Raw genomic sequence first — 9,441 nt, 5'->3', positions numbered from 1 at the left:
ACATTTTCTTATTCTGTCTTAGATTATTTGTAATTTGCTTTATCTTATGTTGCAGACAGTGACGTCACGCATTCATGGATTCTACGAGTATCTACAAGGACTCACCACATGCCGGAGATTTCTCTACCCTTGTCTTTCTTAGCATTCTCTCCTGTCTTCATTTCCCATTCATATTCCTTCTGCTTCCTCCTTGACCTTACATCCTTATTTTCAGGGACATTTTTCTCTAAGGAACCAAAACTACCTCATGAAAATATCAGCCACTGAAAACCCCTCAGGCTTTCTGCAGCCCTTTGTGGGGGGAGGGAGGGGAAGGGATGAGCAGTCTGATGCTATGTTTAAGCTATGCTGCTCTCCCGTGTCTGCTGGTAGGTCCTTTATTTACTATATGTCTATCTAACAGGTCTGTGTGCAGGACATGGACGTTTTGCTCTGGGGACTGTATATTTTATAACTGCATCTTAGTGGAAGCCCCTTGCCCTCTCATGGAATGGCTCTTCCTTTCCATACGTCAGCATACATGTCACCTCCTCAGAGAAGCCTTCCCTGTTTGCCCATCAGAAGTAGCCCCATCCTCTCCCTTTTCACCACCCAGCCACCCTCTATGACAATCACCTTGTGTGGGAGATGAATGTCATCGATGTCATTAATGGTCTCCCTCCTTCCATATCCTTTGAGATGGAGTCTGCAGCTATTCCCACCAAGAGGTAGAGTCTGTCTGCACCCCCCCCACCCCACCACCGAATCTAGGCTGACCAGGTGCCTTGCTTGGACTAACAGAACGTGACAGAAGTGATGGTGTGTTAGCTCTGCGCCCAGATCTCCAGAGGCCTTGTGTCCTTCTGCTCCCAAGTATTCCCTCTTGCCTTCCCTCCCTCCTGCTCTTCTTTCCTCCTTCCCTTGCTCTCTCTCAGAACCTAACCATCAGCATGTGCACAAACCCAGGTGACTCAGGTGGAGGATGGGAGACCACGCAGATAAGGGCTATGTTCATCCTAGCCAGCCAGCCCCTCATCAACTTGTTAGCTGACCACAGACAAATGAGTAGACCCAGCTCAAGTTATCTGAGGTTGCCTGGGATGAGAAGAACTGGCCAGCAGAGCCCAGCTTACATTGCAAGTTACAGAATCATGAGTTAAGTAACAATCATTGCTTTAAGCCACTAAATTATGCAGTGGTTCCTTACGCAGCAATAGCTAACTGATACATCTTGCTTATTTCCTTTAGAGCCCTTCTTGGGAAACTTGGTTAGCTCCTCAAAGACTCAGCTTCCTTATATTTAAAAAGGACATCACACTTTATCTTGTAGCCTTCTATGGGATTTAGATAAGATGCTGTTGTAAAGCTCTTGGCACAACTGGGGGCTCAAGACATTTATTTATTTCCTTTTTCTCTGGAGAAGAATGGAGAGTCTCAGTCAAGAGAATGTCAGAGCCATTCTCCCCTAAGAAAGCCCTCAGAGGCCTTGGAACCATTGAGAAGAAATGTTATTAGGAAGGGGACCCAGGGTGAGATAGCGAAGCAAGCCCGTTAAGTGGGTTGAATTTGGTCAATAAGTCCTGCATTATCATTTAACAGATTTCTCTGCAGTGTTTAGAAGAGAAATTGTTTATCACAAGAAGGGCCAGTGTTTTTGCTTTGGTGCCTCCCAAATGCCAAGCTCTCAGATAGCAACATTGATAGCAACCTTACAGAACAGATACTAACATCCTGTCTTACAAAAGAGTTAACTGAGGCTTTGAGACAAAGGCCACCCTGTAAATAAATATAGAACTGGACAGACCTCAGACATGGCTGTGACGTCAAGTACCTTCACTAGAAAGTACTGCTCGCTGAGCACGTGCTAAGTGCTAGGCCCTTCTCAGCTCCTATTTTATACTAGCTCTTTTTTTTTTAAACATTTATTTTTATTCATTTGGCTGCATAGAGTCTTAGTTGTGGCATGTGGGATCCAGTTCCCTGACCAGGGATCGAACCCAGCCCCCCTGCATCAGGAGCGCAGATTCTTAGCCACTGGACCACCAGGGAATTCCCTATACTAGCTCTTTTTTATCCTCACAGCAGCTGGGGGGCCATGGTGGGGTACTGTCACCACGTTTCAGAAACAAGGGAAGTCTCTTGCCCCAGGTCACATAGGCATGGCGGTCATCCCAACCTTGTTCTAGTGGGAGACAACTTTCACCCTCTTCCATGACCATTCCCAGGGATGGAGGAAGGTCAAGATATTAAGTCAACAGTAAGTTTAAAACAAAAAGAGAAGTGAGCTGAATCTTTGAGGCCAACAGAAAGGAAGGGCAGCTCATCACAGAGCAACTCGCAGGACTGCAGAGTGGAAGGGGGCTTATCTCCAGTCTCTTGGCAGAGCCCCCTGCATGCAGGACGGTGGGAGCCCAGAGAGTAGTTGTCTCCCTCTGGAGTCATCTCGAATGTGGGGGGAAAGGCCTCATCAACACAAGTGTGAGGGGAAGAAATGGGGGTGCCAGGTCCCACAGCCTAAGTACTGAATAACAGGTTCCAAGTTGAAAAGATTGCAAGCAGGTCTTTCCTGCAAATGCCTCAGAACCTTGGATGTGCTGTTTGCCTGTTTTGCAAATTTGCTTTGTGCTAAACACTCATTCACACCTCTAGGCCACAAGACTCAAGTTTGGGAAAGCTGCTACACATTGTTTTGGGGACATATTTTTTCAAATGTGGCTGATGTTGAAAAGCAGGTTGTTACTTCTCGGAAGGAAACCTGTGACCAATCTGAAGCCTGGGATGGGGCCTTAATTCATGTTTCTCTCTGTCCAGCAGGTAGAAACTCTGTGTCTGTGTGGTCGGCATGTGAGAGATTACAGAGAAAGCACCAGACTGGAGGCCTCAGGCCAACAGCCCCCCACGGAGACGTGCTTCTCCGGGCCTCCATGATAGAGACTAGATCTTTGATGCGGTTGCTCTGATGTGGCCATTTTGAAACTGGGGACATTTTGACACAGCTATTTTAAAGCTGTGGAAAATTTCTGACTTTTAAAAAACACCAGCTTCAAGCCTCTGAAAAAATTAGCAAGTATCAACGTGGTGTGGGCTCAGGGACACAGTGAGGATCAACATCATAGAGAAAACTGACAGGAGGATGAGGCTGGGGAAGAGGGATCTATTTTTTATTTACATTTTATTTACATTTATTACCTCTATTTTTTTTTATTACATTTTATTTATAGGAAAAGAGTTGAAAGTTTAATGGACTGATTTTTTAGTGTCACAAAAAGCCTCCAAGTTAAAAAAGCCTTTAGAGTAATTAAGATAGTGTAGAATTGGTGAAAGAAGAGACAAACAGATCAATGGGACAGAAAGGAGAGCTCAGAAAAAAGACCCCCATGAATATCGTCAACTGGTCTTGGACAAAGGAGCAAAGGAAACACAATGGAAAACGACAGAGATAGTCTTTTCAACAAATGGTGCGGGAACAACAGGACGTAAATGCGCCAAAAATGAATCCAGACACAGGCCTTACACCCTTCACAAAATTCAACTCAAAATAGATCTTTGATCTAAATGTAAAACACAAAACTCCCAGGAGGCAACACTAGGAAACCTAGATGACCTTGGGCAGGTGACTGTTTAGATATAACACCAAAGGGGCAAGCCCTGAAAGAAAGAACTGAAAAGCTAGACTTCACTAAAAACTGCTCTGCAAAAGAAAATGTCACGAGACTGAGAAGACAAGTCATAGACTGGGAGAATGTATTTGCAGAAGACATACTTGGTAAACGACTGTTATCCAAAATATACAAAGCATGCTTAAAACTCACCAATGAAAAACAACCTGATTTTTTAAAAATGGGCCAAAGGCCTTAACAGACACCTCACCAAAAAGATACAGAGATGGCAAACAATCATATGAAAAGATATGAACAATCTTATGAAAAGCTCTTTATCATATGTCATCAAGGAAATGCAAATTTAAAAAAACAGATACGACCATAGAGCTATGCTGCTGCTGCTAAGTCGCTTCAGTCGTGTCTGACTCTGTATGACCCCAAAGGCGGCAGCCCACCAGGCTCCTCTGTCCCTGGGGTTCTCCAGGCAAGAACACTGGAGTGGGTTGCCATTTCCTTCTCCAGTGCATCAAAGTGAAGACTGAAAGTGACGTCGCTCAGTCGTGTCCGACTCTTCGCAACACCATGGACTGTAGCCTACCAGGCTCCTCCGTCCATACGATTCTCTAGGCAAGAAGACTGGAGTGGGGTGCCGCTGCCTTCTCCACCATAGAGCTATGCGAATGGCCAAAATCTTTAAATGCTGGCAAGGATGTGAAGCTTTAGAAGTTCTTATCCACTACTGGTAGGAATGCAAAATGTATAGACACCTTGGAAGGTTCTTACAAAACCACACATAGTCTTACCATATGATCCAGTAATCAAACTCCTTGGTATTTACCCAAAAGAGCTCAAAATTTGTGTCTACACAAAAACCTCACATGAATGCTTATAATTGCCAAAACCTGAAAGCAACCAAGGGGGCCTTTAGTAGGTGAATGATAAGGAATAGTCCAAGGAAGAAGTTATCAAGTCATGAAAAGACATGGAGGAAACTTAGATGAATATTACAAAATGAAAGAAGCCAATCTAAAACGGCTATATGCTGGATGAGTCCAACCATACGACATTCTGGAAAGGCAAAACTATGGAGACAATAAAGAGATCACTGGCTGCCAGAGGTTAGAGGGGAGAGAAAGATGAATAGGTGGAGCAGAGAGGATTTTTAAGGCAGAGAAACTATTCTGAATGATTCTATAATGGTGGACACACGTCACTATACATCTGTCAAAACCCAGAGAACGCACAACACCATGAGTGACCCTTCATGGACTTCGGGTGATGATGATGCATTGACGTAGGTTCATTGGTTGTTATAAACACACCACTGTGGGGCAGGATATGGGTGAGGAAGCAACAAGGGGATGTGTGGGAACTCGGTGTACCTTCTGTTCAACTTTGCAGTGAACCTACAACTGCAAAGAAGTATGTCTGCTTGTCTTTTATAAAGCTCGTCAGCAATCTTGCTGCGTAACTGTCCTCATCACTGCAAAGGTTCCCTGACAGTCAGCATGGTGCCCGCCCTCCCTCTGGGCTATCGGGCCCTAAGTGCCCAGAAGCCTCCCTGGAGGCAGAAGTGGATGGAGGGACAGAGCCAGGCAGTGCTGAGGGTTCTGGAGCCGGCGGTGGCCCAGCCAAGGGGAGGTAGAATCAGTGAGCTGGTCCGTCCAGCAGGAGTTCACGCTGAGCGAGCCTGCAGAGAAACCATGAGGCTCTGCTGGTTTTTCCCTGAAGTTTCCCACGCAGCAGTGATCTCTTAGGAATGCCTACACAGACCCCTTCAGTGGCCTCTATCACAGTGGGCATCAGGTCAACACCACGGACCTGGGCCTCAGGTGCCCACCCCACCAGGCGCCTCCCCTTTCCCCAGCTGCCTCACCCCTCTCTGTCCTGGAGCACGTTCTTCTCCTCCTTGGACACACCCGACTCTTCCTACCTCCTGTTCCCTGGGCTGGGAATGGTTACCCCAATCTTCGGCTTATGGGAATTTATAATCCAGGCCCTAAATGCCACCTCTTTAGTAAGCCCCTCCTAACCACCAGGTGTGAGATGCCCCCTCGGTCACTCCACCATCTCTCCGCTTTAATTTTCTGTCATTTAACTTGGTATTTTTGGTCTTGTGTACTGCCCTGTCCCTAGTTTTTAGATCAGCGCTGGCACAGAGCAGGAACTTGGCAAACGGATGTTGAATGAAGGACTCAAATGAGACCCTCCAGTGAGAAAAGGCACGTCAGAGCAGAAGGACTGATGTTTTATCATAAACAGACGGTGTGAATAAAGTAACAAATCCTGCAACTGGTCTCATGATTCACACGCTGCGAGCATAACACCTCAGGAGGTGTGCATGACATTTATTTTCCCTTATAAATTGCGCATATTTTCTGCAAGAACCTGGCGGCCACGCGATGAACTCTTGACCTCCTCCAGGTTCCAGAGACCTTCATTTCAATACCTTAATCATATCACATCCAATGCTAAACGTACCACCGCCTTATAAAACCAACACCATTCCTCATATCTCATTTTTATTATGGGCACCCAAGTCTTCCCAGAGCCTCTGAATGATTTTGCTCCCCCGTTCTGCAACCTCCCACTACTGCCAGTTCCCGTGGGTCACCTGGCATGTCTCTCTCATCCCTTTCATTCCAACTGCTGGGCATGGTGTGGACCACTCTTTCCCCCACCCTCTGCCTCTGACAATTGTCTCCTGGGTCGCTTCCCAACCTTCAGTGGCTATTCATGAGAACTGATATCAGCAAAAATGGCTACTTCTTTCCTCCTTCCTCTCCTTTCATGGTTTTAAGTGCTAACCACAAAACACAAAGAAATTTAAAGAATCTAACACAACACTGGAAAGCAACTATACTCCAAAAAAATTAATTGAAAAAAAAAAAAAAGAATCTGTAGTTATCCTGGAAAGTCTGCACCGACTTTAAGCCTCCTTGGGAGGGAGGAGCCCTTCTTCAAGCCCCTCTGCCCTCGGGAAGTGTCCCCCGCCATGAACTGCAGAGTCAGCCATCCTAAGTCTCGTCCTACGACACAGGTATCAGCCGCTGAAATGGGGGTCAGTCTAGACCTACACTGTGCACCATGGTGGCCACTGGCTGTGTGTAATCCTGCTCTTCTTCCTGAATCTTTGATACATATTAGGAAAGACATTCCAAAAGCACAGTGGGGTCTTTGGAAGAGGACGATGATAGATTTCCACCCTTCCTTGATTTAGCCGTTATCCTCCCTTGGGAAGTTCAGAGCGTCTTGAAGGGGTTATCTAAATTCAAGTCAATTGCATTTAAATAAAATTTAGAGAAATCAATTTCTGAGTCACGCTAAGCACACTCGCGTGCTCACTGCCACACGTGGGGCAGCTGGGCCATGAATAGCGCAGACACAGGATGTCGTTCCCACCACCTCGTAGAAGGCGCTAACGCACGGCCCCGCTCTAGACCCCCAGCACTTGGATGAGGCTTGTTTTCTCATTAATGTAGCCAAGAGATGATTAATAAACTCTTAGAACATGCTGCTGAACTGCAACTACGCCAGGACCTCGTGGTCCCGTGCTCACAGGGTTAGTGAGGAAAGAAAATCCTTATGAACTTTACTCCTTGGAAGTTTATCCCTGGAACTCTTTGTACCCGCACTAGTCAGACCCTCACCACCAAATGATTGCCAACCCCTTCAAGACACTTTGGACTTCCCAAGGGATGATAAGGCCTGAATCAAGGAGGAGTGGAAATCTAACACTGCCTTCTTCCAAAGACCCCACTGTGCTTCTGGAAGATGACTTTCCTAATACATAACGAAGATTCAGGAAGAAGAGCAGGATTACAAACCTAGCCTTAGATCTGGAGACCTTGGAAAGCAGAGGACCGAAGCAAAACTCATTTGTTCTCTGCCAGAGACTCTGCTAGACACTCGGAATGTGGGGACAAACAAGAGGGAACCCAGACGTGGCTCTCCCACTGGCCCCTTCGACGAAGTCACCTTGGGCCTTTCCTCTGAGGTAGACCTGAGACGCTGTGGGCCACAGATTTCATTTCACAATTAGTCCCTCACTGACCTTCAACTCCAGGTGCAGTCCCAAGCCCCGGGACAGAGGGCCTGCACCCACCCGCTGCCCTCTAGAACTCATCTAGGTGAGAACGCAGAGAGAAAAATCCTGTTGCAAAAGGGAGCCAGCAACGGCCCATGATCACCCAGTTCTGAATTCTACCTGCAGAGAGAGAGAAACACAGCAAAGAAAACAAAAGAATGGGGAGTCCCCTCTGAGGAATGAAACCAAACTGAGTGACAGCAAAAGGAATCCCACTTGTCCCAGGCTTACTGGAGATACCAGAAGTTCTCCCTACTGCCCCCTCGCATCTTCCTGCCTCCCTGGCCTCGGCATCCCAGCCTCCTCTGCAACCCAGGGAAAACCTGGGAATTCCAAAGTGGCTCATCTAGAACTTTTGGATCGACTTCCAGAACACGTGGACCGCGGGGGCAGGGGCGGGGCCGGGGCCACACAGAAGAGAGAATTCTTCCTACAGCAGCACATTGATCCCTTCTCTTCTTCCCTGACCACCGCCCCCAATGCCCCTCTTCCAACCAGACTCACCAGCCACGTGGTGGGCAAGCAGCCCGAGTCAAGAGGAGGTAGAAAGCACAGCCATCTTCCTTGCCCAGGGCGTTTGCCCTTGTAGTGCACGGCTCAGCCTCCTGGAAGCTTTCCCGGGTCCCAAGCAAACATAAGGGAGGAGCAACATCACCACTCCCTTTGCCAAGACTCCCAGAAATCAGTTGGGGGGGGCCCCTTCCTTCTCTGTCATCATTTGCCAACTCCAAGGGAGAAGTGAAAGGCCACGGTGTTCAGCCGATTCTCAGTCAGGCCCCGTTTTAGACACGATGCTCAATGAATGTGGACGACGTTAGGGAATTCACGGCTCCCTCAAGGCTGCTGAATCAGCTACTGCTTTCATTCTTACTGCTCACTGCGCTGTACGTTTCATATGGGCTACTTGTTGGCCTTCCCATTTAGATAATAAACCCAGCTGCATCTTCTGCATGGCTTTGCTCTGTAGGAACTAATAGTGGCTGTGATGAATGGGCCCTGTGCCTGGAAGAACACTGCGAAGGCCACAGGACGATATATAATACACTGAATAGGTGAATTCACTGCAGTGAGACTTTCTCCCCAGAACAAATCTGAAAAAAAAAAAAAAAAAGAGTCTTTGCCATAATGACAAAAGAATCAACTGGAATCTTTTCTCTGTTCTGGACATCAGAGGCTGTTGACTGCAGCTTCTCTTTCACAATTATTCTCCAAATGCCCCACAAATACCAGGCATGGTGCCTGACCCTGGGACCCAGAGAGGTGCAACTGTGTCGCGTTCGAAGGCCCCACCGTAGCTGCTGTGGCTGGTGAAGACTTGCACGTGTGACTTCGTTAAAAATATAACATCTGTTTGTTTAGGCATTTTTCAAAATGTCACCTGAACACCCATGATCAGTAAGATGAAATGCATCATTGATGTTGACATATCTCATGGATAGTGGTCACGTCAGACCACTATCCATCAGAATAAAATCTTACTGTGTTTGACCTCAGTTTTAAGGGGTTCCTGGCTCTCCAATGCTCCCTGCGTTCCCAGATGTGTGTGTCTCATACATGACCTTCGAAGGTGGCACTGCCATCTGATGGAACTTTTGGAGATGATGGGCCTGCTCCTCACCTGCCGTCTACCATCATAGCCACGGCCACACACGGCTGTCAAGCACCTGAATTGTGGCTACTGTGACTCGGGAACTAGTCACATTGTAATTAATTTGAACTTAAACAGGCGGACGTGACTCGCAGCTGTGGTACTATAGCAGCCATGGTATTAGC

Source organism: Cervus elaphus, chromosome 24 (assembly GCF_910594005.1).
Source record: "Cervus elaphus chromosome 24, mCerEla1.1, whole genome shotgun sequence".
NCBI lineage: Eukaryota > Metazoa > Chordata > Mammalia > Artiodactyla > Cervidae > Cervus > Cervus elaphus.
Note: the sequence above shows the minus strand (reverse complement) of the source record.